Source organism: Megascapheus bottae, chromosome 18, assembly GCF_031878675.1.
Source record: "Megascapheus bottae isolate mThoBot1 chromosome 18, mThoBot2.hap1, whole genome shotgun sequence".
NCBI lineage: Eukaryota > Metazoa > Chordata > Mammalia > Rodentia > Geomyidae > Megascapheus > Megascapheus bottae.
In genome coordinates, this window is record NC_143526.1 from 22,752,019 (window position 1) to 22,779,488 (window position 27,470).

General features: G+C 37.9%; 1 protein-coding gene across 6 annotated transcripts in view; it reads right to left on the minus strand.

The window, feature by feature from the left end:
- Nucleotides 1-27,470, minus strand: part of Plcb4 (phospholipase C beta 4) — a 353,129-nt gene that overhangs the window by 244,909 nt on the left and 80,750 nt on the right. For 5 of the 6 annotated variants that reach the window (XM_090352009.1, XM_090352003.1, XM_090352004.1 and 2 more), the window contains exon 3: nt 13,964-14,009. The exons of the other annotated variant lie outside the window; for it this stretch is intronic. The gene's annotated coding sequence lies outside the window, so the exon portion shown is untranslated. The remainder of the gene's footprint in view (nt 1-13,963; nt 14,010-27,470) is intronic. 6 annotated transcript variants of the gene reach the window in all.

A 27,470-nucleotide genomic window follows, 5' to 3' on the forward strand; every position in this document is an offset into this window, starting at 1 on the left:
TATTATAAAATAGGAGAAGAAAGTAAAGTTGTGGCTCAAGTGGTAGAACAACAGCCTTGAAAGAAAAAGCTAAGGAACAACATCCAGGTGAACATCCAGGTTCAAGTCCCAGTACTGGCACAAGAACAAAAAACAATTAAAAATTTAAAAAAAATAGAAGAAGAGATGGTAAGTATTTCCAAGGGCAGATCAATTATACACAAAGTTGATCCACTCACAGTCCTTCATCCATTAAAACACACTGAATTATGCACAAGGATGTGTGCCTAAAGTCATGTTTGAATCAACCAGTTAAAAAGTTATTTGTATTTAACACAAGGCTCTCTGTGATGTAATTTGGGTTTATGGTTTACCCCTCATTTTTCAACCTCATCTCCCTGCACCCTGTTCCCTATACCAGCCAGCTTCAGACACTGACTTACATGTAACTGGTTTTAAGTTTGCTTTCAGGGAGAAATGTGTCAAAAGGACTTCCTCTCTTGACTACACTTTTGACCCCCCACACACCCCTGCCCAGTGCTGCTATTTTAGACTCTAAAGATGAGTCACTGAAATTTATACTGGCACCTTGCCCCTGGCTCAGGCTGGTCCTAGGAATTCCGCTTCTATAGGACATGAATTAGCAATGGCAGTTTAATAACCAGTCGTCATACCTTCAGAATAAAACCTGCACAACAAGCTTACCCAGCCATATATTTTACTCCCAATCTCCAGGAACACAGCTTAAGAACACCAGTATTCCACAACAATGGATAAGGATTCTATTCTTTAGCTTTCCATTCCCCAACTAGTTCCACTCCTTTTATTCCTGAAGCCTCTCACCTCTAGCTTGTTACTGTCAGTTCTGTTGGGTATGTTTCCCATTCTACTTACAGACACCATGACATATGTGCAAATCTGCTGGCTCTCTGCCAGTGGGGCCCTGCTCACTATTCCCATCCTTACTGGATTCTTTACGATGTGATTTCTCCATCCTGACCACCTGTCTTTGAGAACCTCTCTCTTCCCATCACTTCAGACCACCCCATGACTGTTGAGCGTCATAAGATCTTGCTTTCTCCATTTCCTCCTCCTATACCCCCTGCTCATGGCAGATGTCCTTCAACTTTGCTGGGCTCGATCAATACAGAAAGGAAAGGACAAAAGGCAAGCTGGCTATCTGTTCCCTACCGGGTTTAGTTAACTGGAGAACAAATTGCTCATGTTATAGATTCCACAGATTGGGTTTTTCTTTAATGACTTGAGTGTCAATAATGGCCAGCAAATGACTGAAGTAAAAATGTTATATATTGAAGAAAAACACAGGCATCACTCATATTTTGCTTAAAGGTTTTGTGTAATGCTGATGGATGAGAATTTGATATTATATACAGAATAAAATCCTGTACTTTACTATGAAAAAAGTGGTCCTTTCCCATGATATGAAATATACCCACATTTTTCTCTTTCTGAATGTAAGAATGTATACATATATGTATATTTATAAAATGTAATGTAAAAATATATGTATAAAATGGAGTTTCTTGCTGTCTGATATCACAGCCTGTGAAAATGGCCTAGTAGAGAGGCTCAGAGATTGGTAAGGGAAATATAAAATAGAAAACACTTCTGCAATCCAGCCTGACAATTTCTTACTCATGTCAATATGCACCTATTACATGATTCCCTCATTTCACACTTAGCCACCCAACAAATTAAGACATATACATTGGCAACCCATGAACCAGCATTCACAGAAATGTTATCTTAATAGCTTGAAACTGGAAGAACACAGAGCTAGTAAATAAGCCAGGTGCATGTGTCTCATGTCTATCTACAATCTTAGCTAGTTAGAAGGCTAATATCTAAAGGTCGGTCTGTCAGCCTAGGCAGAAAAATCTGATATGCACTTATTTCCAATGAATGGGCAAAAAGCGAGAAATCAAGGCATGGCTCAAGTAGCCATGGAACAGCCATGAGGGAAAAAGCTAAGTGAAAGCACAAGGCCCAAAGGTTAGGTGTATACACACAACTGAACTGTACAGTTCTTTTATGTTTAAAATGTATAACAACATAGAGGAATATCAAAAAATATAATAAAGAAGAAGAAGACGAGGAGGAAGAGGTGGAGGAGGAGGAGGAGTTCTAGCCTTGAGCAAAATGTCAAGTATGGGTGCAATGCCTGAGTTCAAGCCCCAGCAATTGTCACAAAAAAGGGGGGGGGGCAGATTATTTGAGAACACCATTTACTAAAATTATCTGGAGAATATAACACAGGTTTTCAGAAGTGATCTCCTGGGTGACCAGGGTGAATAAAAGCATCACATGATTTGAGAAACGAGACCTAGAAGAGACAGTCCTTCTGTAGGGTCTCTCCTGTAACAATACATTGCATCAACAATACATTGCTCTCACATGCAATAGTGCTTCAGAATCTCCTGAAGAGCTTGTTGGAAGATTGCTTTCTGGGTCCTATCCTCAGATCATCCAATCTGTTAAGTCAGGAGTTAAGACTCATGATTTGCATCATATAGCAAGTTCCCAGGTTGCCATTGGCCTGGGAACCACAATTTGAGAACCAATACTTAGTACCTTCACCTTCTGGACCAATGCCCTAGTGCTAGAATTTTCTGGGTTAAACTCTTAAGTACAAAGAAGTCTAATTAATTTATTTCACTAACTATACTCTCAGGACTGGTAACAATAAAAATGTCAAAAGAAAATTTAATAAATCTCAGAAAATAAGAATGGACTAATTGTTCCTTCAGATACCTTGGTGTATGAGTTTATCTCAGTTCTGAGGTTACTAAGTAGCTTCTGTATTTCTGACATTAATTTTGCCATGCTCTTATCAGCAAAATTGAGTAGTGTAGTATGTCCTGCAGGGAAATGTCAGTCACAGTTTCAAAGTGTACATTGTTCTCTATTGTCAAATGACAAAACAAAAGATAAGAGAACCCCTGAGGGAAAGACAAGAAGAAATTACATCAAAAGTTGTGAAGACAAAGAAGAAAACCACAAATTCCAATATAACCAGGAACTCCTCAGGGGAAAAGAATGTAGATTTAAAGAGATTAACAGTCAAAGGACCAAAAAGAGAAAAACAGCTTAGGAAGTTGGACATTTACACAAAAATTTAGTCTCGAATCGAATATATATTCTACAAAGTTAAGAAGAATGAGGAAAATGGTGTGTAAGGGAGGGGTGAGTGAGAAAGTAGAAAGGGGTGACATTGATGAAGATATATTGTATTTATAAACTGTTTTGTTAAATGACACCTCCTGTGTACAACTACTTAAATACAATAAACAAAACTTTTTTAAAAAATCTGAAAAGGTCTTGAAAAATAAAAATAAATGTTTAAAAAGTCAACTATCTAAAAAGGACTTCAAGCTAGAGGGAGAGTATAAAGGAGAAGACAAAGAGAGAATGCAGAAAGGAGATGAGAAAAAAATGTTTTTTTTAAAGAATCAAGCTAAGAAGGAGCCATTTGGATTCTGGCCCTGGCGCTTTGAACTCAGGGCCTGAATACTATCCCTGAGCCTCTTAGTCTTCAAGGCTAGCACTCTACCACTTGAGCCAGAGCACTACTTCTGCCTTTTTCTGAGTAGTTTATTGAAGATAAGGATCTCATGGACTTTACTGCCCCATCTGGCTTCCAACATCAATACTCAGATCTCATCCTCTTGAGTAGCAAGAATTACAGGCATGAGCCACTGACATCTGGCTGCTATTTGGTATTTTTAAAATTTTAATTGCTAATGCAGTGTCTAAAAAAAACAAGTAATTTGTTAAGAGAGAAAAATCAATTTTAATAATACTCTCCTCTTCTTTGTTGGATAAACATCCACTCCAGGAAAATAGAAATCATTTTGAATTGTTCAACACTAGGGAAGACTCTAAGAGTAAGATGCTTCAGGGAGGTAGAGGGTAGAGCGCCCGCCATAGGCAGAAGAAAGCCCTCCACTCTTTAGATACCTGGTCCCTATGAAGATACCATCTTCCACAGCAAAACAAAAACAAAAGACACAACTAAAATGAGGAACTTAAAATAGGGAAATAATGTTAAATTATCTAGGTTGACCTAATACAAACACATAGATCCTGAAAAAATGAAAGGGATGGGGAAGAAGTCTCAAAGGAGATGGGATAATGTATGTAAAGGTTAGGGCCATGAGCTCCAGGCCACAATTGGCCCACCAGAAAAAAAAAAAAAAAAAAATGCAAGGAACTGATCCTTCCTTCAGCAAGCTCAATAACCCCACAAATCTCTTTTAGGCTCAAGCTGGAGAATCATGAGATAGTAAAATTCTGTTGTTTTGGATCACAGTATGATAGCTGGTTACAGCAGCAACAGGACACTCACACCGTACTGTTGAAGATGCTAGGCTGAACTAGAGAGTATTATGCCTTCTCCTATGAATATGGGTCTGGATTTTGCCAGATCTTCTAACTTGTTTGGAGCGACGGCAAGCCTGCTTGAAGTTGGTAACTCGTAACACTATGCAGGATCAACAATGTCCACAACATTGACACACTGACTGCTGGTCTTTTTGTTTTTTCTTTATTGAGTCGATTTAATCATATGGTTCATCTACACTAAGGAATAAAGACAGATACATCAATATAACAGCTATATTTGGCCCTGAGTTCTACCCTAGACCATGGTCCAATGTCAAAGCTTACCGAAGCAAAGTGCTTAGCTATTGAGGGATCTCCTTTCCTTCCAATGAGGATGTAGTCCAAACTAAGTATATGGTTTGTGTCATCTGTTTCCAAGTTACCTGGAGGTTGAACTTCAGAATGTTAAATTTTTCTTATACTCTACCTCATCAGTGAGGCCAATGTGTTCTACAGGGTCATTCTGGAAAATGAAATTACGTTAGGAAGACTATTCTACCCTTTGCAGATGAAAGGAATTTTATTAAAATGCTAAATGTTAAGATTATTGTTGAAACGTGGCCAGACACATGGAAATAACTTTTAAAAGTGAAGACAAATACAAACAAACTCAAAGCTTTTTGCCTTAATATAATCCTTCTGTTAATTCTGTTCTTAGGTCAAGAAGAAGAAAATGAAATTTATCACATTTGAAGAGACAAGTGACTCTTCTTAATATGAAGAAAATCAGCCAAGCATTTTTATTGAATGGAAACTCTCCAGAACACCAAACAAGAGAAGATTAAGAAATAAGAAAAAAAAAAAAGAGTAAGACAAGCTTCTTGCAGAAAAGACTGCATAACATCACAAGAACAGCTTAGAAAGGTTAATATGTGAAGTTACTAGAGAAATTAGTAGTCTTTACCTATGGAAAAATGATGTCAAGTAAATACAAGCCACCAATATACCCTAAAGACACTGACAAGAGATTTGACTTACCACCATAAGCATATTCCAGTAAAGTTTTGAAAGTCATTCTAAATTTACATGTGATAGTCCAAAGGAAGATTATCAAAGAGGCTTCCGATCTCCTGTCATGTCTCTATGATTTTTCTTCACTGAAAAGAGCTGTGAAACCCAGTGTTATAAATCAACAAGCCCTGTCACGGCACGAGACATCTATGAGTAAATAACTGTTAGAAGGGCTGTGCGGGTTTTGTGAAGATGAGATTCATCTCCCCCTAAAGTGTGTTAAAGTGACTCATGAAAAGGAGCAAAGCAAAAATATGGGAATTTTACAGCACTTTCACAGAACATAATTTGAGCACTGTACAGCCCTCATTCCCTGAACAACTTAATGGTGCTAGGATCATAATTGCTTTGACCAAACTCTTTCTTCTATGCTTGATTCTTATTACTGATTTTTAAAATGCCTTATTGATATTGAAGAGATTTGGGGGCATGTTTCCTTTCTAATTACTGGCCATTCTGAGAGTTCACCAATCTAGCAAGTCACTTTCTGCACAGTCAAGGTTTTACACAGCTCCGTGTACCTATACCAAGGTGGACCAAAATCAACCTGTGAGGAACCTGCACTCAACGGAAACCACTGACCATAAACATGGAATGCCAGGAATAAAGAATGTCCAGGAATACTGAAGAGCTTTCCACTTGCATGATGAGCAACTTGCATTTCAGCTATTCTAGGTGGTAGATACATCCTATAATACAGGAACGAGATTGCTGCCTGAGTAGAGTGCTTTATCTCTATGTCCTGAGAAATTATGTCAGCCAAAAGTATTCCACAAGAGAACATGTATAACTGCATGTCTCCACACTTCTACTTATAAGGACTGATCAACTCTCTTTTATGATGCATAAGAATTCATGTCATTTCCTCTAGGATATTGAAACAAAAGCCATATAACAAATGACTGTTGTCCTTAATGTACTATGTTATCTCTCATCTCCTTTGCTGTCCCTTGGGTATCTCATATTGTTACAGTATCTCACTTTGTTATCTGATATACTGAATTTATTTGTATTTGGTTATTTGAAATTTGATAGGGAAGGGGGGGAAAACCAAGACGGGGGGGGAGGGTAATGGGTACTAACACATGTGAAAGGGTATCAATGTATGTGAATTAATGCACCTTCTATCTGGCAAATATCATGTAACCCTTTTATTAATTACAATAAAAAATAAAAAAATTAAAAAGAATTCATGTCATTGGAAATATTTGGTTCAAATGAAAACCAGGTATCCTAAATTACTGTAGTTAAAACTCTGTGTGTGTGTGTGTGTGTGTGTGTGTACATGCATGCGTGTGTACATGCATGTGTGTGTGTGTGTGTGTGTTTATGCCTGTTAAGAAGAGGTCAGTTGCCCATGGCATACACCTATAATCTTTGGTACTCAGGAGACTGAAACCTGAGTATCACAATTTGAAGGCAGATTGTGCACAAAAGTCCATGAAACTCTTCAGATTTCCTGGTATGGACTAGACAATATGTGAAGTTAAAGAAACAGTTTGTGCAAGTGACTTGATATGTCATGGCATTGCTCTCTGCTAATCAAAGGGAATCCCTACATTGCTGCAGCAGCAGCAGCAGCAACACCTGGAAACTTAGAAATGCAGATCTCATCCTGCATGCGCAGCTCACACCTGTAATTCTGCCTACTCAGGAGGCTGAGATCTGAGGGCAGAGGTTCAAAGCCATCACAAACAAAAAAAAAATCTGTGAGATTCTTATTTCTAATTAGCTATCAAAAGACTGAAAGTGGAGGGGTGGCTCAAATGGTAAAGCACCAGCCTTTTTCAATTTGAGAGAGGAAAAAGCTAAGCGATGGTGCCCAGGTCTATAATTTGAGCCACTCAGCATTTCTCCATATTTGTTGTTATTATATATATACATATATGTAAAATACATAAAGATAATGCACAATATATTTTGCATATATTTATTCTATATAACAAGTAATATATATTTATAAAATATATATAAGTATACATGCATATATAATAAGTAATATATACATTTATGCAATATACAGTAAATATATAATACATCACAATAAATGATTCTCATGCAATTAAATGGTATGACTACAAACTTACAGAATGAGCCTCAATAACAAAAGATTTTTCTATGGCAGTTTTATCTTTTGACAGAGAGGAAAGGGCCAGGTAAGGAGGTAAGCAACAGGAAGCTTTGTCCATTTGGTTTCCTCTAAAGATCAGCCCCTAATAACTGCTTCTTCAGTGCTTCCTTGGTGCTTTGGCCCTAGCCACCAGCTTTGTAAGAGAATCTAGTCTGAAATGCCTGGAAATATCTCGGAAAATAAAATCACAGTTCAACCCATCCTGGTAACTCTAAAAAATTCACATACTTCAATGGATTTGAAAATAGTCCATGTATCTGTGGAAAGTGGATCACTTTGCAAGCAATGGCTCTCTGAAAAAAATATAAAATGTTTTCGCCAACAGATAATTAGCAAAGGAGGGCTCAGCAGTGTTCCCATTTCTGCTAGAGACAGCTGTGAAAGTTCTTCACTCACCCTTACAAATAGAATGTTGCATGCTACTCATGAATAAATTGTTATAACGGAGTTTATTTTAGTGATGCTTTGTTTGCACATATTATAATAAATACTGCTTTGTTCAGATATCTGTGGCTAGTCAAGGTTCACACAAAGCAAAGTTACATATTTTCTTCTATAATTGTGTATATTTTCCAATACAGTAAGATATTTCTAACTAAAAAGAACAAAGCATCTAAATAGAAGACAGTTTTCTAACACCATAAAAACCCAACTATTCTGTGTGATGTGCAAGTTTCATTACTCAGTATCACTCATACGTATGAGATGAGTACGTATGATTTACATGAAAGTTTCTAAAATCATGACTACCAAATACACAAACCAATGTTCTAATTTACTAACTTCTACCCTTATTTCAGAAAGGCATTTTATATGATAGAAAATACTGTTCCAAGACCAGGGACCAATAGGTTTCCAAGATAACTAATACCAAGTATATTTTCATTTTCACTTCTGATTCAGGAAAAGAGATTGGTTTAAAGTCATTTTTCTATGATAATATAATTGAACCATGAAAGAGTGGAACCATAAAAATTGATCCATAAAGCACAACAAAATAATAAATCTATTTCATATTTTCATTACTAATTATAAGAAAGGCAGCTTAGCTTTCTGTAAAAGCTCATATAGGATGAAAAAACTCAACATCATTATGCTTCATTGCATAATAGTTAAATATTCACTAAATGAATTATGAAGACACTTCATTTCTTAAACAAGATCTTATTTCTTAGAGCAATTTTATATTCAAGTAAAGTTAAGCATAACACACAGATTTCTCATATACCCTCTCCATGAATAATTTTAATATGTGGATTGCATTAAATAAGAAATAAGTAAAAACTCTACGTGAGAGACAAATCATATCCATAAATGCCTTTTTGGAAAACAAAATCTATGTAAGTTACAGTTATGTTTAGATTGTATAACAAGAGGCAATAAGATAAATAAATCTACCCAAAATTAATGTCAGAATTCCCATACATATTGCATAATTATACTTCATTGTCATTTAAGGTAGGTTCCTTTCTTATCAGAAAATCCAACCAGGAAGAACAATCAACAATCAATTAAACAATTTCTATGAAGACTGGGGTTCAATTGGAAGATAAGGAAAGTACTTTCTATTCTCTCACTGAATAAAACTGTACTAGATCTTCTACAAGTTATATAAACCATGAACTCATCAGAGCTGCTCCTCTATCTAAATCTCACCTCTCTTCCTAAAGCCACATTTTCAGGATGTTTCCTTACCTGAATAGGAGTGAAAAGCATATAAAAACTTCCCCAGTCACAAACAGGCTTCTGAGAGCACGCCTGAGGCAGACTGAAGAACTTCAGGACAATCACAGTTTTTGGATAAGCTCACTCTTTCCAAAGAAGGGGAAGAGGGGGCAGAAAAGCCTGAGGACAGCCAAGCCCTCATAGCCACTGCAACACTAGTCTCACACAGTCCCACCCCTTGGCCACAAAAGGAGAGGCTGGGCAAACAGTGCCCACAGCCACAATGTACTATACAGACGAAGTGGCCAAGGGACTCTTCAACTATTCTAAGCAGAACAACAAATATAGCAAAGCATTTAGCAGGCATATTGCCGAGGAACTCTGACCGGGAATGAGTTAGACGGCCCAAACATAACAAGACGTGTCACTTGAGCAGACATTGGGCATTTATGATAGGAAGAATACATTTTAAGAGCTACCCTTTCACTCTTCCTCAAAGCAAATCTTTGCTAACTCTAGACAGAAAGCTATTTAAAAAAAAATCCAGGTTGAAACCTAAAAACAAAGAAAACTGATAGCTTATAATTGAAAAAAATGCAGTGACTTGGGTATGGGCTGTTCAGAATCTTTGCTTTAAGTTCTCCAATCTGACTGACAGGTTTTGTTGTTGTTGTTTGTTTGTTTGTCTATTTTCCTCCAAGAAAGGAAATGAAAGCTTTTCAAACTGTGAAGTTACTAATAGCACTGATATGAAGAAAATCAAATAAAAGTCAGACCCCGGTGATTTTCTGCCTCTAATCCTAGCTCCTTGGAAGGCTGAAATCTTGGAGGTTGATAGTTAGAGGCCAGCTTGTGCTAAAAGCTCACTAAATCTACATAATATAGAGGGGGGAAAAAGCAGGGCTGAAGACAAGGCTTCAACAATACAGTACGATAATAGCACTTATAATGTTACTAGTTCAAACCAAGACCATGAAAAAAGAAAAAAAATGAAGTACTTAGGAACTAATTTTCAAAGGGTGATCTAAAGATTAACTCCCTTGTATTCAGTCAAAAGGTGAGACTTCAGTCTGATGCATAGATCTGTGGAGGATTTTTAATTGTATATCAAATTCACACGCACGCACACACACGCGCACACACACACACTTACATATTTACAGATAAACCTCCACATATACCTATCTATAAGTGCTAACTTTGTTTAAAAAAATAGTGTTTCTCAATATGTGATAAATAATACAAAATATCTGGCAAAGCAAGAATTTAGGTACAATTTTAAGACAGGCATATAGACATTCCTACAACCTGAATTTTCTAGTTCTCTGAGTCTTTTAAAATTCATTCTCATATCTGTTGAATCCATCAGAAGCGATAATATAAGCTCTGTTTCTCAAACATCTTTAATCCTGAGCATTCTGAGAGAATTCATATTTTTCTGAGACTGACTTGAAAAAAATGCTAACAACTCTACATTCCAATTGCTAACTATTAATTCACCAACCTAACATTGCAATGAGCTTTCAAAGCTCCTGACAAAGTCACTGAATTACACACACACACACACACACACACACACACACACACACACACGCCCCAACTTCTACATTCCCCAAAGCTCTAAAGCTAAGCATGTTTTGTTTTTTTTTTCCCCAAATTGAAGCATGTAGAAGAAAATCATGGTACACACATACTAACTGGATATGCACTACAACCTTTACCTTATATAAGGAAGCACAATGGTGGCACAGGGCCTGCCTTCCAGGATGTGAATGTTCCATTTCACAATTCTGCAGTTGCCACCAAAGCCATGTGGTCTTTGATATCTCCCATGTGCCAGCAAAAGTTGAATGTCAGATGTCAAAGATGAACAGGAAGCTCATATGTCCTAGAGAGTAGGCACCAAGCCAAAGTCCTGATACAGGGCCAGAAGTAATCATTGAACACGCCAACCAGTCAAGCCCGGTGGTTCATACCTATAATACTAACTACTCAAGAGGCTGAGCTCTGAGGATTGGGGTTTGAAGCCAACCCCAGGCCATCTCCAATTAACTGTCAGAAAACCAGAAGTAGAGCAGTGGCTCAAAGAGAGTAGAGTAATAGCCTTGAGCAGAAAGGCTCAGGGATAGTGCCCAGGCCCTGAATTCCAGTCTTTTGACTGACACCTCCACATACCCCACCACCCCCAAAAAAAACCCAACCTCCAGATTCAATAACATTTGCAAGTATATATCATGTTTCAAGCACTTCTACACAGATGTACTAAAGAGAAAGAATCTGAGTGACAGGCACCTCCAGTAAACTATATTGAAAAACGGATAGCCAACAGAACCTCATAGTCTTCATATCCCCAGTTAAACCTGCTCAATCTATTATTCTCTATAATGGGAGGGAAAGAGGTAAACTATTAACTCATGGCTTCTCCATGATAAATAAGGTAGCACAGCACCCCTAGCCATCCACCTGATTTCTTAAGAACAAGCAAGCTTCTTTCTAATAAATGTGTTTACCACATGTACACTATGCTTCCTAATAACCAGGTGGGCCTTCTTAATTCAATTATTTCCTACTGAAATGCTTTCTGGTTTGTTATTTTCTTTTGTTCTGGTCTTTTCAACATATGAACTAGAAGTCTAACATTTATTGTGCATGGAACGTAATGACATTTCTCCAGTCTTGCTTATCATGAAAAATAGCAAACAAAATCAGGAAATTGAAGAGAATGGAAAGATGTACATGAGTACATCATGTTTTAGAATCAATAGCTATTTTCTACAGTAAATGAATTCTACAAGTATAGGATTTTTTTTGCATTATTGCTCAAATGTGTAATTACATGCTACTGTAAAAGAGAAAAAAAATACAATTAATCACAAATTACCCGACTTTGCCCGCCATGCAAGCCACACTTAATGACTTAGCATGCATTGGTAGTTAGAACATATAGTGTTAATGCTTAATACTTAATAATAATCTCTAAAAATAGAAAGTGAAATACTGTTTAAATCAGTTAAGACTTAAAAAGTGCTGAAACTTCTGACAGAGAGTTTTCCACTCCTGGGCTCCTAGTGTGTAGAGAAGAACCACTGCTAAAAGAATAATCAGAATATGAATTCATAAGAATCATATGAATGTAATGTAAAGCAAAAGCACATGAACATGAGAAATTATATAATCAGGTAACCAATAAATCTCTGGTACAGATTATTTCATTATTCCCATTTGAGTCTTAATTGTACCCACAAATTGCTCTTACAAAGGTCTGAGAAACAAAAGGAAGATTTCAATCAGCCAAAAAAAAAAAAAAAAAAAAAACCACTAAATATCACCCAGGTATCGTTATTGTAAAGCAGATGAAAGGAGACCTTTGATACCATAATCAACATATAATAAACTATAATAATCAATAATATTGTATACATACAGACAGTGTTTTTGGATGAAGGGCAGGCATTATTCCTAATAATGCTCACTTGTATTTGAAAGTTCTTAGTGCCATTTAATGTAATCAACTAATAAGCATATATAAAGAATCAAGTGAAGATTAATTTAAGGTCATATAGTAAGTGGTTTGGCCTCAAATGTGTGGGTAGTCACACCTTCTCTGACAGTAAATTGGATAAAAACCACTCAGCTCTCTCCATGAACTCACCTAAAACTAAAGTCTTGAGGGAATCAAATAAAGTAATAAATGACTTTTAGGTTAATAATCTAGATGAGAACTTGACTTAAATTTGAGTACAAGCCTGAATTCTTTGGAAAAGTCTTTAGGCTTCACAATCCCTAAGATACATCAGAAAATTGCACAACAGCTTCATATTTTAGGTAATTAATTCCAAATGTGTAGGAACCACTAACATCAACTGAAAGGTAATTTATTCAGTATTAAAAACACAAAATTCCCATCTTCTCCCACTTCTTACATTTCCCTTTCCATTCTTTTTCTTTCTCTGGCAGTCCTTCTGACTTAGAGTATTTGTTTTATTATTTTTCAGGCAATGACATCAGATTAGAAAGTAATAGCACCACTTTGTTTTCCCTTTTAAATTTTTATTGGCAATTCATATATCTTATACCCACAGAGAGAGATGTATAAGTATATAATTACCTAGAATATAATAGTTTTGCATCAAAAATTACTGGCGTAAAACAAATGATACCACAAATGTGTGGTATTTTAACCACAAAATGCATCTACTTGTGGTTAAAAGCAAGAAACAGTAAAGAATTGAAATACAGTCACAGCCAGAAGCACATGAGTGGTATCTGAACGACTGAAATAGAAACATTAATACTAGATACCTATAGTATCAGCTATGTGAGAGACAAAGACAGGAGGAACAGAGTCCAAGGGAAGTCTATGCAAAGTTAGAAAGACCCTATCTGAAAAACTACCTAGGTATAGTGAGGCACAGTTATAATTCCAGCTACATGGGTGGTGAAGGTAAATAGGATCTCATCATAAGGCTTGCCCATCGAAAGTTAGCATAAGAGCCTATCTGGCAAATAAACTAAAGGACTAAATGTATGGCTTAAATGAACACTTGTCAAAATTCAAAATTTAATTCCCAGCCACATGACCCACACAAAAAAAATTAATCCCCAGTTCCCTCTACTCCTTACACCAAAAAAAAACTTTAAAACAAACAACAACAATAAACAAACAAAAAGGAAAACTTGTAGGGCAGTGATCATTTTTGGTTTTTTGCTATATAACTTGAGATGTCTTTCCCTCAGTTTCCTCGTTTGTAAAATGGAGATAAAGAAAGTACTTACCTCAAAGAGTAATGATGAGGATAAATGAGTTCTTAGTAGTAAAGTGCTAAAAAAAAAAAAAAAACGTTTGGCACACATTGCGAATTTAAGGTGAATTCCTTATCACCAGTAAAATTACTAGTAGTTTACAAATACATCTAATTCACTACTCGTAATTTTTAAGCTTGACCCACTGGCCTATGAATAAGAGTATAAGGTAAGGAGACTGCTCTCTGTTCAGGCAAAAACCTTTTTCTGTTTTGTTTTCACTTTTTTAAAATTAAGAATCAACCAAAGTAAACACATGTGACAATCCACTCCAAGAAACAGTAAATCAAAATAAACTATCTTTAATGCTATAGTGTATTTTTTTTCTTCCCCCTCTTAAGGTCTTCCTTCAGGTGTTACTTGTTCTCATTTTGAAGGGAGACTATTTATTAGTACTGGCATAGTTAGGATATAAAATATCCCCAAAGACTACTATAGGGAAGACTTGGTTCCAGCTGGAAGCACTATTGTCACCAATGGAGTGACCTATTGATGAGGTTATAGCTGAATAGGCTGATAGGAGGAGGGGCTTCCGAGGAGGTAGGAATTGTTCCTTTGATGGTGTGTCTTGTCTCTAGATTGTTGCACACTCTTGTATCCTCACTCTGGCTCTCCCTTTCTCTCCTTTTGCACACCCATTAGTGAGCACCCTCTTCAACACCATATTCTCCCTGTCCCCAGGGTTAGAGCCATGGAGCCAGCTAATGTGACAATTAAACCAAAAGAAACCTTTTTTTTTTAAAAAACCTTGATTTTTCATGTGTCTTCTGACACAGCCATGAATAGCTGACTATCACAGACACCAAACATTTAAAATAGGCATGGAATAATGACTGATTGTTGTCCTTAATCTACTATGTTATCTTTCATCTCCTTTGCTGTCTCTTGGGTATCTCATATTGTTACAGTATCTCACTTTGTTATTTGATATATTGAATTTATTTGTATGTTGGTTATTTGAAATTTGATAGGGAAGGGGGGAAAACCAAGACGGGGGGTGGGTCGTGGGTGGGGGGGAGGGTGATGGGTACCAAGACATGTGAAAGGGTATCAATGTATGTGAATTAATGCACCTTCTATCTGGCAAATATCATGTAACCCTTTTATTAATTACAATAAAAAATTGTTAAAAAAAAGATAAAAATAATGCTTCCAAAACTAAAAAAAAAAAAAGAAAATAGGCATGGATTTCTTCCCACATTGAATAAGGTCTGACTCACATGGAATGCCAGGAATTGTTGTGGACTTTAATATTACCATAGCAAATGAATTTCCATTAAAATTATAGCCACTCTACATGCAATGACTTAAAAGAAAAAAAATCAGCTTGAACATAGATGGTGAATGAACAATTTTTTAAGTCTTTGCCTTTAGATAATTTTCCTCTATTGTTGGCTTCCAAGGAAATTCTTCCATTTGCTGGTGTAGTTTAAAATGAACATCTTGAATGAATCAGGAAAAATAATGAGAAACATCGCTTCAGATTCAATGTGGAGGGCCTTCTTTACTCTGCTTCATGTCATGAGCATTTGGACTGAAATGGGAAAAGATAAAAAACCACGGGGAGTACAGGGCTGTAATAGACATGAATCATTGACACAGGAGGCCCAGCCAGGCCTACAGCCACACAGTGTGGACTAGTACCATTGCTTGAACAATAAGCTTAAACTGAACCATAATCCCACTACTTATCAACTCCATTAAATCTAACCACTTCCTATAACACTGCCCCCCCCCCAAAAAAAAAGAGGGGACAAAGAAAGAGAAAGACTTGGGAAAAAATTAAGAGTAAGTAAAATAAGCCAGATGCAAAGAAACATAGGCTGCATGGTCATTCTCATTTATTACACTAGAATGTGTTTAAGACAGCAGAGCATCACAGTAGCTCAATAGTTATGTGCATATGAATTGTAAGAATTGGAGACCACAGGATTTTTTTAGTGTACTATTTTCAGTTATTTTATTTTTCTTTCTTTCTTTTTTTCCTTTGATTTATTCCCTGCTGTCAGTTTTTTTCTGTGCCTTTTTTCTTGTGAGAGAAAAAGAAAGAAAGAAAGAAAGAAAGAAAGAAAGAAAGAAAGAAAGAAAGAAAGAAAGAAAGAAAAAAAGAAAGAAAGAAAGGAGGGAGGGAGGGAGGGAGGGAGGGAGGGATGAGGGAGGGAGGGAGGGAAGAAAGGGGATATACTATCTGCATTTGGATACAAAGAAATAGTGACTAGTTTTTCTCTATTCTCCAAAATCAATGATTGACATCTACTTACTATAATACCCACTAGAAAGAGAAGAAAGAAGAAAAGAAAGAAAAAAAGAAAGAAGGAAGGAAGGAATTGAAAAAGAAAGAAGAGAAAGGGAAAGGGAAAGAAAGAGAAGAAAGAAAAAGAGGAAAGAGAAAGAAAGGAAAAAGGAAGGAAGGAAGGAAAGAAAGGAGGGAGAGAGGAAAGAAGGGAGGGAGAGAGGAAGGAGAAAGGGAGGGAGGGAGGGAAGAAAGACAGACAATAAAGAAAAACACCCTTGAAAAGAGCATGAAGGAAAATGGTTAACAATGAAAATTAATACTGATTGCAAATGTAACCTTCAAGATGCCCAGAGCCCAGTAATCCCCTCAAGGAACAGATAATACAATCTGATTGCTTTTGAATGTCAAATGTACCAGCAAGAAATAGCTCTGTAAATTGCCATGGCAGGCTATGTACTAAGACTCTAATGTTAATTTCTAAAGTCTAAGCTGTTGTTCCCACCCTTCTCATCACTGTCAAAATTCTCTCTGAGGCTTCACATGGCCATCTACCCACACCCACAGGGGCAGCACGGGGAGGACACAGTATGACAGTACCAGATTTCTGGGTAAAAAAATCCCAGGTGTGTTCGATATTGCATGCTCTTAACCAGTTTGTGCCTCAATTCCATTATGTGACAATGGAATGAGAACAGCATGTTCCCCATTGTGCACAATTGTGTTCACAAAATAGCAAAACTGTACTCAATGCAATCCCAGTATTAGTTATTCTGAGAATAGTGGTCAGGTGTTTTTAAGTGATTCCTTGTATTCAAGGAATACAAGGTAGGTATTGCATGTGCCCATATTATGGATGAACAGACCACACATTTCTTAGCGACATCCTAGGCCCAAAATTGAAGAGATTAACAACAGAAGTTTAACAACAGAAGCACCCAGAGCTGTTAAAACCCCATAAAAGGTCTCCCTACGGACTACCACAATTGTTTAAAAGGTTGATATTTAAAAGACTAAGACAAAGAAATCAACCTATGAAGAGAATCTTTCTTGGTTTTCTACTGGCTGGCTCAAAACATTCTTTCCTTCTTAGTGACTTATCACCACGTATTGTTTTCTTGTCTCACACAGATGTTATTGGCTGTGTTAAATTCTGACTCTTAGATCCAAGCATCTCAAAAAAAGAAAAGGAAAGGAAAAAAAAAGAAAAGAAAAGAAAGGAAGGAAGGAAGAAAGAGGATATACTACCTGTATTTAGATACAAAGAAACAGTGACTAGTTTTTCTCTGTTCTCCAAAATCAATGATTGACATCTACTTACTGTAATACCCACCTTGCTGTGGGACTTAAGCTGATCATAATGATGAGTAGGAGAACCAGACAGTGGGAAAGAGAAACGAAGTGAATTCTATCCCTGAACCTCCACCCCTTTCTACAATCCTCAACCAGGTATGAAAGCATACCTGGGATTTGTATTTGGACTTTTTCCTCATAGTTCTTGTTTAAACATCTAATTATAAAGAAACTTATGAGTTTATGTTTTCCCCCTCAGGGAAATCCAGAAATTAAATCACTTTGCAGACAAAGCCAGGAAAACAAATCATTTGTGTTGTCACTGAGCCATAAGGTTCCCTTGGAAAACACAAGCAGAGCCTGCACAGCTTTGCTCTTACAAAGCCATTTGGGGGAAGATTTTTTTTTATGGCAACAGCTGAACTGTTTCTACCAAAACAACACCTACACACTTTTGCTAGAGTTATTTCCAGAGGGGAAGGTTTCCCTTACTGACGTTTAAGTCATCCAAATGTGTAGTCAAAAGAATGAGCTCATGATGTGGCTTGAACTTCTCACTTCTCAAGCTGGATGACCTCGGCAGGTCATTTCACCTGAGTGACTCAATCCTCATCATAAAATGGCAATCTCAGTCCTTTGGAGAGCTGCCCTGAGAAATGATGAAGTAGTCTGTGTTTTATTACTGCCATGACATAATAAACATTTGTTTAAAAAAAGAAAGCTGCACTAATTTTGTCAGGTTTGATGAGAAATACCTTAGGGAATGAAGATATAAGACCCTATAGGTAAAGCGTATGTTGAGACCCATATTAATAGTAATATAGGGATGTATTTGTCATCAGTGATAGCAGCCTTTTCCCACTGTCACTTATTCTGCTTCTCAATTCTCTGGGACAGGGTTATGGAGGAGGAATCCAGTAAAACAATCTCAGAATAGCTAGACATCATAAAAATCATACCACCAGAACCTCTGTAATTCATTCATGAATAATAATTAATGCTATTGAGTATACACCATGCCCTATCTCCTCATGTGATGCACTTCTTACAAATGAGCTACTTATCTTTCCAGGATAGACACAGAAATAGATGTGACCACTAACACGCAACTCAGACCCTAAGTTAGGATGCAGAACTGAGTTCCTAGCTCTTATGAGTGAGATCAGCAGATGTTCTCAGCTCTCAGCCGTATCCAGACAATGTTCTTGACTGGGAAGAGCCGCTTCCTCAAAGTCAAGCATCACATTCACATCAGTGAATTAAAAACAAAACCTGCCTCAAGACTACCTGGTAAAACTGACCAAGGCCACTGTTAAGAGTGTATCTAAGCCAGGTGTCATGGCATGTGTCTTTACTAGCAGCTATTTAGGAGGCAGGAGTAGGAAGATCATAACTCAAGGCCAGCTCAAGTAAAGTTAGAGCCTATCTGAAAACACAAACTAAAAGCAAAACAGCTGGGAGTATGGCTCAAGGCCATAGAGCTCTTAGGTAGGAAGCTCAAGGCCTTGAGAGTTCAATTCCCACTTCCACAAGAAAAAGGAAAGAAAGAAAGGATACATCTCAGGGGAGACTCCCTTCTGCCAAACTTTAAAATTTGTCTTTACCATCCACAAGTGATGATCTCATCAGTATGCCACACGTACCTTCTGCACAGTAATCTCTACTTTTGAACCTGATCACAGAAAATATAGGACTGGAATTTACTTTCATTTTTTGTTAAGTTCACATTTCTTATGAAATGTGCCATGGATGATGTAGCTAAGATTGGAACCCAACATTCTGATCCCAGAGCCCACACTAAACTACCCTGTTCTACTCTTCAGTGGCATTTCTGTCTTTATGACTAATAAAATTAATCAAGTAGCCTGGCTAATGTCTTAAAAGTTAAGCTCAGGAAGTACATTAAGCTAGGCACCAATGGCTCATGCTTATCATCCTAGCTACTCAGGAGTCTGATATATGAGAATTTCAGTTTGAAGGTTACCCAGGCAGGAAAGTCTGTGAGACTCTAGTTCTTCAGTTAACCATCAAAAACAAACAAACAAAAATCCGAAGTGGAACTGTGGCTTGTGTGATAGAGTGCCAAGCCTTCAGCAAAAAAAAAAAAAAAAAAAAAAAAAAAAAAAATCCCAGGCCCAGAAATGGCACCAATAAAATAAATAAATAAAAACAGCAGGATAAAGGGTGGAAGAAAGGTCAAGACTGAAAGTATAGCTCAGAGGTACCATAATTGCTACAAAAATAGAAGGAGGAGGAGGAGGAAGTGGAGGAAAAGGAAGGGGAGAGAAGAAAGGAAGGGAGGGAAGGAGGAAAGAAGGGAGGAAGGGAGGGTGGGAGGGAGGGAGGAAAAACTGGAGAGAGGGAGGGTGAAAGGAAGGAAGGAAAGATGATAAAGAATGGACAACCTCAATAAGCTATAATCAGACAAAGCAATAGAAAAAAGAAACTATTCCACATCTTTCCAACTGGTTTCAGAGATGTGAAATGGCAAGACCAGAGGGAAGAGGGAGCCTAAGACCGCATCAGCATCTCCACAGAGCTGTTCACCTGCCTTGCAAGAAAGGAGATGGCAGGGTGTGATGTTAACTCAGTCCAACTACCTGATAGGTCTAGGATCCTAGGATCCTAGCGGAGGCTGCTGTGGAGTTGAGAGCAGAAGCCACAGACCAGACATACTCATTTCTGGAAATGCTTGAGAAAGCAGACACGCAGAGATACCCAGGTCTTTTGTGCCAATTTCCACCAGTGCTCCCTCTTTGGCCCAGATATTCCCTGGAGGATGCAGAATCAGGGGGCCATGTAATTCATAACAGGAAGAATAGATCACGGAACAGAGCTAAAGACAAATCCTTTATTTGAGCAGCCCAGAAATATATCTGATGCCAGGCACCAGTGGCTCATGTCTATAATCCTTATTATTCAGGATGATGAGATCTGTGGATCACAGTTCAAAGCTAGCCCAGGCATGAAAGTCTGTGAGACTTTTATCTCCAATTACCCACCAAAAAAACAGAAGTGGTGCTATGGCTTAAAGTGGTAGAGCCCTAGCCCTGAGCTGAAGAGCTCAGGGACAACAGCACCCAGGCCCAGCATTCAAGCCCCATGATCAACCAAAAAAAAAAAAAAAAGAAATATACATATATATATATATACATATATATGACAATAAAGAAGTTGAGAGAATTACTTCAAAGGTAAAACACAGGAATTCAAAAGGCAGATCTGACTAAAACAATTTAGCTTAACAACAAATAGTCTGGAATATCCCGATATTCCTAAGCATTAACAGGAATAAGGCCTATATACACCTGGCTCTTTGAAAGGTAAAGCGCACAATATCCTAGCTTATATCTAAAGGCACTTGTGAGGCTGGAAGACCAAGAGTATGAGCCAGTATTGACTATAGACCATAACTTGAGACTAAAACAAAACACAAAACAAGTACTAGGTCATGATAAAGCATACTTCTCTAAAAAGGGGGAGGGGAGAGAGAGAAAATAAGAGAAGGAAGAAGAATAAGGCTCAGAATTTCCATACTCTGTTTAGTAAATAAATAAGGAACTCACGCGTACATGTGCATGTGCGCGCCCACGCATTCACCTGGGTATATAATACTGGGTTACTTATTTAACAAATAGGTAAATAAAAATTGCTCCTCAATACTGTCATGTATATTAGGCAATAGTATTTCTGTTATCCTAAGCTAGATCTGCCTTCACAATTTTACCTGCTGTTCAACAATGTAGTGGCTAGTGTAATTATCTTCTCTCTCTTCTCATAAGTGCTGTGTTGACTTCTCTTATGCAGCAAATATTACAGAGGTCAGGAAAGGAAGAAAGCAAGAAAAAAAATCCAAGATCTACAGCTAAAGAAAGATGATTAATTATTCTGGTCCCTTGTCTAAAAGATGTCTAATAAGGCATCTAACAACTCCCTAGCCTTCTTCCTTGAAAAAAGATTATTATATTACAGTCCCCAGAGCAGGAATGCCGTTATTTTTAATGAAGATCACATTTCAGTCTCTTCTACCCACCAACAAAGCTTCTTGGAGGTCATCCTTAATCGAAATGTCTTAAAAGGGGGTTCAAGGGTGAGCCCCAGCTTTGTTTCCAGTTAGCTCTTTGGGAATATTATAAATCAGTTATCCAGTTTGAGCCTCTGTTTTCTCATTTCCAACGTGATGCAACTAGAGCTAGACAGTGTCCACAATGCTTTCAGCCCTGAATGAAATAATTCCATACAGAAACAATCAAAGCCTTCTGCAGAACCAGACGAACTGTCTCTTCCTTGACAGCGCCCAGACATCTGTTTGTGAACAGTCTGCAAACCAAGGCAGAGAGCAAAGTAAGACGGCAGTCCTTGCTCACTTGCCTATGATCATGCCTATCCATGACAGTAAAAGGTCCAGTGTAGTCTGACTATAAGAAAGAGCCAAATTCTTCTTCCCTGCATCCCCACCCTGTGTTGAAGTGTTGCCCTAGACCCCACATTGGCCTTGCTCAGTGGATGCTACCAAACGTGTGGTAAGCAAAGGCTTTAAAAGTATTAACAGCCGCCGACTTGACTACCATGCCAGCTTTTCTGTCTGACCAATGGTAGGGCTAGCCTGCTTGAGAATCAAAGACACAAATCTTGTCTCCAGTAGACGGGCATAGCAAGAAAGTCACATGGGTCTGCCTAAACAAAGCCATCCTAGAGCAGTGGAAAGACAGCTGAAGCCCTGGACGTGCAAGCAAACCCAAGTGAGAGCAGAGGTAGGCAGAAACCAGGCAAGAGCTGCCTATCCAACCTGCAAGGTACCACAGATACAGAAGGTAATGGAATCAGTCATGCCCAGATTAAGTTCAGCTAAACCCTCTAAGCTTCTAAGGTTAATACACATTCATTATTATATTCCTGGTTTGAAATCACCTGTTATACAGCATTATTGTAAAAATTTCTTGAATTTCTTACTAGTCGCCAAACTATAATGACTATTGGTTGAAAAAAAAAAAGGTTCCTTTCGGTTAAAACAAGTTTAGGATATCTTTCGAACTTTAATACACATTAGTGCTTTTAAGGCACAACAAGTCTCACAATAAAGTGAAGGTGGGCTCCAGTGGTACATACTAGAAATCCTAAGTACTCAGGCAGCTGAGAGATAGAGTATCAAAGTTGAAGTCCATCACAAGTTAAAAAAAGACAGTCCTGAGCTGGTGAGCCAGTAGTGCACACCTGTAATTCTAGCTACTCAGGAGGCTGAGATCTGAGGATTGTGGTTCAAAACCAGGCAAAAAAAAAAGTCTGTAAGATTATTATTACCAATGAAAGTATCAAAAGGCCAGTGGCTAAAGTGCTTGAAAACTAGCCTTGAACAAAAGAAGCTCAGGGACAGCTCCCAGGCACTGAGTTCAAGCCCTGGGACAGGCAATAAACAAACATTTCATGAGACTCTATCTTCAAAATAACCAGCAAAAAAAAAGACTAGAGGTAGTAACTCAAGTAGTAGAAAACAGGGCTTCAAGCATGAGGACCCGCATGAAAAAAAAAAAAAAAGGTTTATTTTGTCTAACTCATGTTTTCTATACCTGATTTTTACTATAAACCCCTATGTATTTTCCCTTAGCTTATCATTTCCCTAATCTTCCCAGGATGAAGCTGAAAAGCAATCCAACCTTCTTCCCACTTAGGCCATATATTTTCTCTTCTAAGATAGGTAATGGACCCTTTAAGGAAGAAGTACACCCTAGCTGGGCACCAGTGGCTCACACCTGTAATCCTAGCTACTCAGGAGGCTGAGATCTGAAGGTTCAAGTTCAAAACCAGCCCAGGCAGGACAGACCAGGAGACTCTCAAGTCCAGTTAACCACTACAAGTGATAAGAGGGTGGAAGGAGGGAAATGGGGACAAAAACATGAGAAGGGGTATAAATGTGAGAAGTAATGCACCTACTATCGGGCAAATGAAACCGTAAACCCTCTATACATTACCTTGACAACAAAAAATAATTTAAAAAAAGATCAACAATCACAAAGATAAACCTCTTGTTTCCATCATAAGTTTAGGACTCTCCTAACAAAGGATTCTAATAGCTCAAAAGCTATGTACACAGGTTCATACAGGATGAGGCTAAGCAAAATGAACCACAGAATATGAATACATACTTTTTTTGGTGTTAGTAGTTATTGCAGTCAGGTTAAACTTACCTATTGAAAAGGGAACATGCATGATTTTCAAATTTTCGACCTCATAATATCTGTCTTAAAAAGTAAATTCAAATATTCTTTAGCTATATTCAAATAACCCAGTAAATGAATGTATATATTTGTAGAAATATTGCTTTAATTAAATCTCTCAATACATGGGCCGGGAGTTTGGCCTAGTGTGCACAAAGACCCAGGTTCAATTCCTCGGTACCACATATAGAAAAAAGCCGGAAGTGGTGCTGAAGCTCAAGTGGTAGAGTGCTAAGCCTTGAGAAAGTCCAAGGACAGTGCTCAGGCCCTGAGCTCAAGCCCATGACTGGCAAAAAAAAAAAAGAAAGAAAAAAGAAAAATCTCTCAATACCCCCCCCCAAAAAAAAGCTCCCAATACCAAAAAAAAAAAAAAAAAAAAATAGGAAGAGACAGAAAGTGGTGCTGTGGCTCAAAGTGATAAGAGTATTAGCCTTGAGCTGAAGAGCTCAGGGAAAGCACCCAGGCCTAGAGTTCAAGCCCCATGACAAAGCACATCTTGCAAACACTCTGACATCACACAAGCTTATATTATTTGTAATTGGACTCTAATTCGAAACAAAGGATGAGAGTTCCACTTCAAATTCATACATAGTCTACATTCTTCTCTGTCTGCTTAAATACTTTTGTAATCAATGTGCCTGTTTGTCTTTCAGTATGGTTTACAAACTTGTTATGATCTAAGGCGATTCCTTAACTATTCTGTCTTCCTATACTATTCCTCCTTTATGTATATGCAGTGCATTCAGGTCCATCAGATGGTCAAATTTGATGAGAACCTGAACCATACAGCTTTGAAATAAACCTGATATAATGTCATTAATACGCTATCACATTTATTTGGATCAACTTACAGCTGCTAACATAATGGAATTCTTCAAGTATAGTTTCAACGTTAACTGGGGCCCCAAGGGAGATGTAAATAGTTTTTATAGTGTGGCCACAAGGTGGCACTATACTGTTAAGTAGAACCGCCCACCACCTTTCAATGGAAATACTTTTTTTCTTTTCTTTTTCTTTTATTGAGGGGTGGGAGGCAGAGGGAGTCGAGGGTGTGGAGGAAGAGGGGCTTGCTGATCTTAGAACTTGAACTCATGGCCTGGGTACTGACCCAGGCTAGCACTCTACCAACTCAAACCCACAGCTCGACGTCTGATTTTTTTGGTGGTTAATTGAAGATGAAGAGTTTCAGAGACTTTACTGCCCAGGCTGGATTTAGAATGTAATCCTGAGATTTCAGTATTCTAAGTAAGTAGGAATACAAGCTTGAGCCACCTGGCACCTGGCAGACAAAACTTTTCTTGAACTGTGTGAATTCTAAATTTGTAAGGACTTTCATAAATACAACCTTATCACAAAATGTGACTTCTAAAACAAGGAATTTCTCCTGAAACTTCTGGGAGCTTTCCCTGGAGCCCCCAGGAACAGGATACATATCCTGCCATGGCAGAATTTATTTGACATAATATAGATAATTATTTCTATCTGTGGTGCTGTCTTTGTGAAAAGATACATCCTTGCTATCCTATTTAGATGTCTCACAGATGATCAATAAATACAACACGGGTGAATGCGTAGCTTGAAGGATAAAAGGATAGATGGATGGGAAAATTAATAAGTGAGATGGGGCACAAAACATGACTGATTCTGGCTATGAATTCTCTCTTTATTCTCTCCCCTGACCAGTCTCAAGACAAGATAATTACAAACACTAGGCAACAGCAGGAGAAAGAAGACAAGTAAAAAAGAACCTTGATAATTGAATCAGCTGGATAAATGTGATCATTATGAATCTAGAATTAACACAGAGCCACATTCTTTAAAGTAAGGGCACACATCAAAAATACAGAAGAAACTCAAGCATATAATCCTAGCTACTCAAAAGACTGATATCTGAGGACTGTAGTTCAAAGCCACAGCAGATAGTAGAGTCCTTGAGACTCTTATCTGCAAGCTGGAAGTGGCACAAGTAGTAGAGTGCCAGCTTTAAGCAAAAAAAGCTAAAGAAATGGTGCCTTGGCCCAAGGATAAATAACACACTAGAAACACACACACACACACACACACACACACACACACACACACAATCAAGAAAAAGTAAAAGAAATAAACTGTATTGTGGTAATGTCTTCATTTTTCTAACAAGATAATAGGACAGATACTGAAGAAATACTTTGGGTTTTTTTGTTCTTGTTTTTGTTTTTGTTTATTTGTTGCAGATACATACTTTAAGTCATTTATTCAGAGTGTAAGATTCACACTGGGACTTGAGCTACATTCATAAGTGACCCCCTGAAGTAGCAGACACAGAGAAAAGGACTTTCAAGAGTTTTTGATATGGAGAAAGCTCACTTAGAGAAATATTTCCTCCTCGTGCACTTTTGCTTAGGACACAAAACTCAGTATTTTGGTGACTCCATGAGTGTACCCTGTTTAAAAAGGGCAGGAACAACTAAATTCAAGCACAGTCAAGATGTTTGAAACTGAAAAATAGCTGGGTATGGTGGCTCACCCCTGAAATCCTAGCTACTCAGGAAGCTGAGATTTGAGGATAGAGGTTCAAAGCCATCCTGGGCACTAAAAGTCCATGAGACTCTTATCTCCAATTAACCACCAGAAAAGGGGAAGTGGTGCTGAGGCTCAAGGGGTAGAGCTGAAGATCTCAAGGACAACTCCCAGCTCCAGAGGCAGAACAGTAGCCTTGAGCTGAAGAGCTCAGGGACAGTGTCCAAACCCAGATTTCAAGCCCTACAACAGACAAGAAATAAAATAAGACCAGGAGTTTGGGCCAGTGGTAAAGTGCTTGCCTAGCATGCATGAAGACCCAGGTTTGATTCCTCAGTACCACATACATTAAAAAAAAAAAAAAAAAAAAGCCAGGAAGTGGTGCTGAGGCTTAGATAGTCTTGAGAAAGTCCAAGGACAGTGCTCAGGCCCTGAGCTCAAGCCCAGGACTGGCAAATAATAATAATAATATAAAATAATTTAAAAAATGTTCCTTCTCACATGCTTCCTGACTCCAGGCCCAGTACCCAATATACCTCAGTTGCTCAGAGGCACAGCTAGAAAACAGCTCTGCCATTGATCAAAACCCCCTTCCAACTGACACCATGCAATAGCCTTAGGAAATGTCACATAGATGAACTTTGGGCTATTGGTGTGTTACAGCCTTGTTTTCTAAGATTTAATTCTATTTGAACTTTCTTTTGACCCTTTAGATGCTGTTTCTGAAAACAAGGGCTGTACAGAATTTTCACAAGCTAGGAAACCCTAAAACAATTTTCTATGGATTGTTTTAATGCCAAAGTGAACCAAAGGCATCATCTGCTGCCAAAGTCTTTCAGGCTCCCTGTATAGTATGTCCCTCCCATCTAAAATCCCTTTAAAAAGCCCTATCGTGTAAAGTAAAAGTTGATCATTGCTTGTGTGACAACAAACCCATCAATGGGATTAGCATTGTCTATCAACCTGAAAGATTTGGTCTAGCCCCGCTTCTTTGTGCTGCTCTGTCCTTCAGCAATTCTTACAGCTTTGCAGAAGTCATCTGCCCTCTACTTGTGTGTGTGTGTGTGTGTGTGTGTGTGTGTGTGTGTGTGTGTGTGTGTTTTCTGGATTCATCTTTTGAAGGACATCTCTATCCTCCATGAAGAAAGATCTATCCTCCATGAAGAAAGATGATGCCAAATACAACCAAAAAGCAAAATATCAAGGGTGCTCTCAAGGAAATGCAGCCAAATAAAAA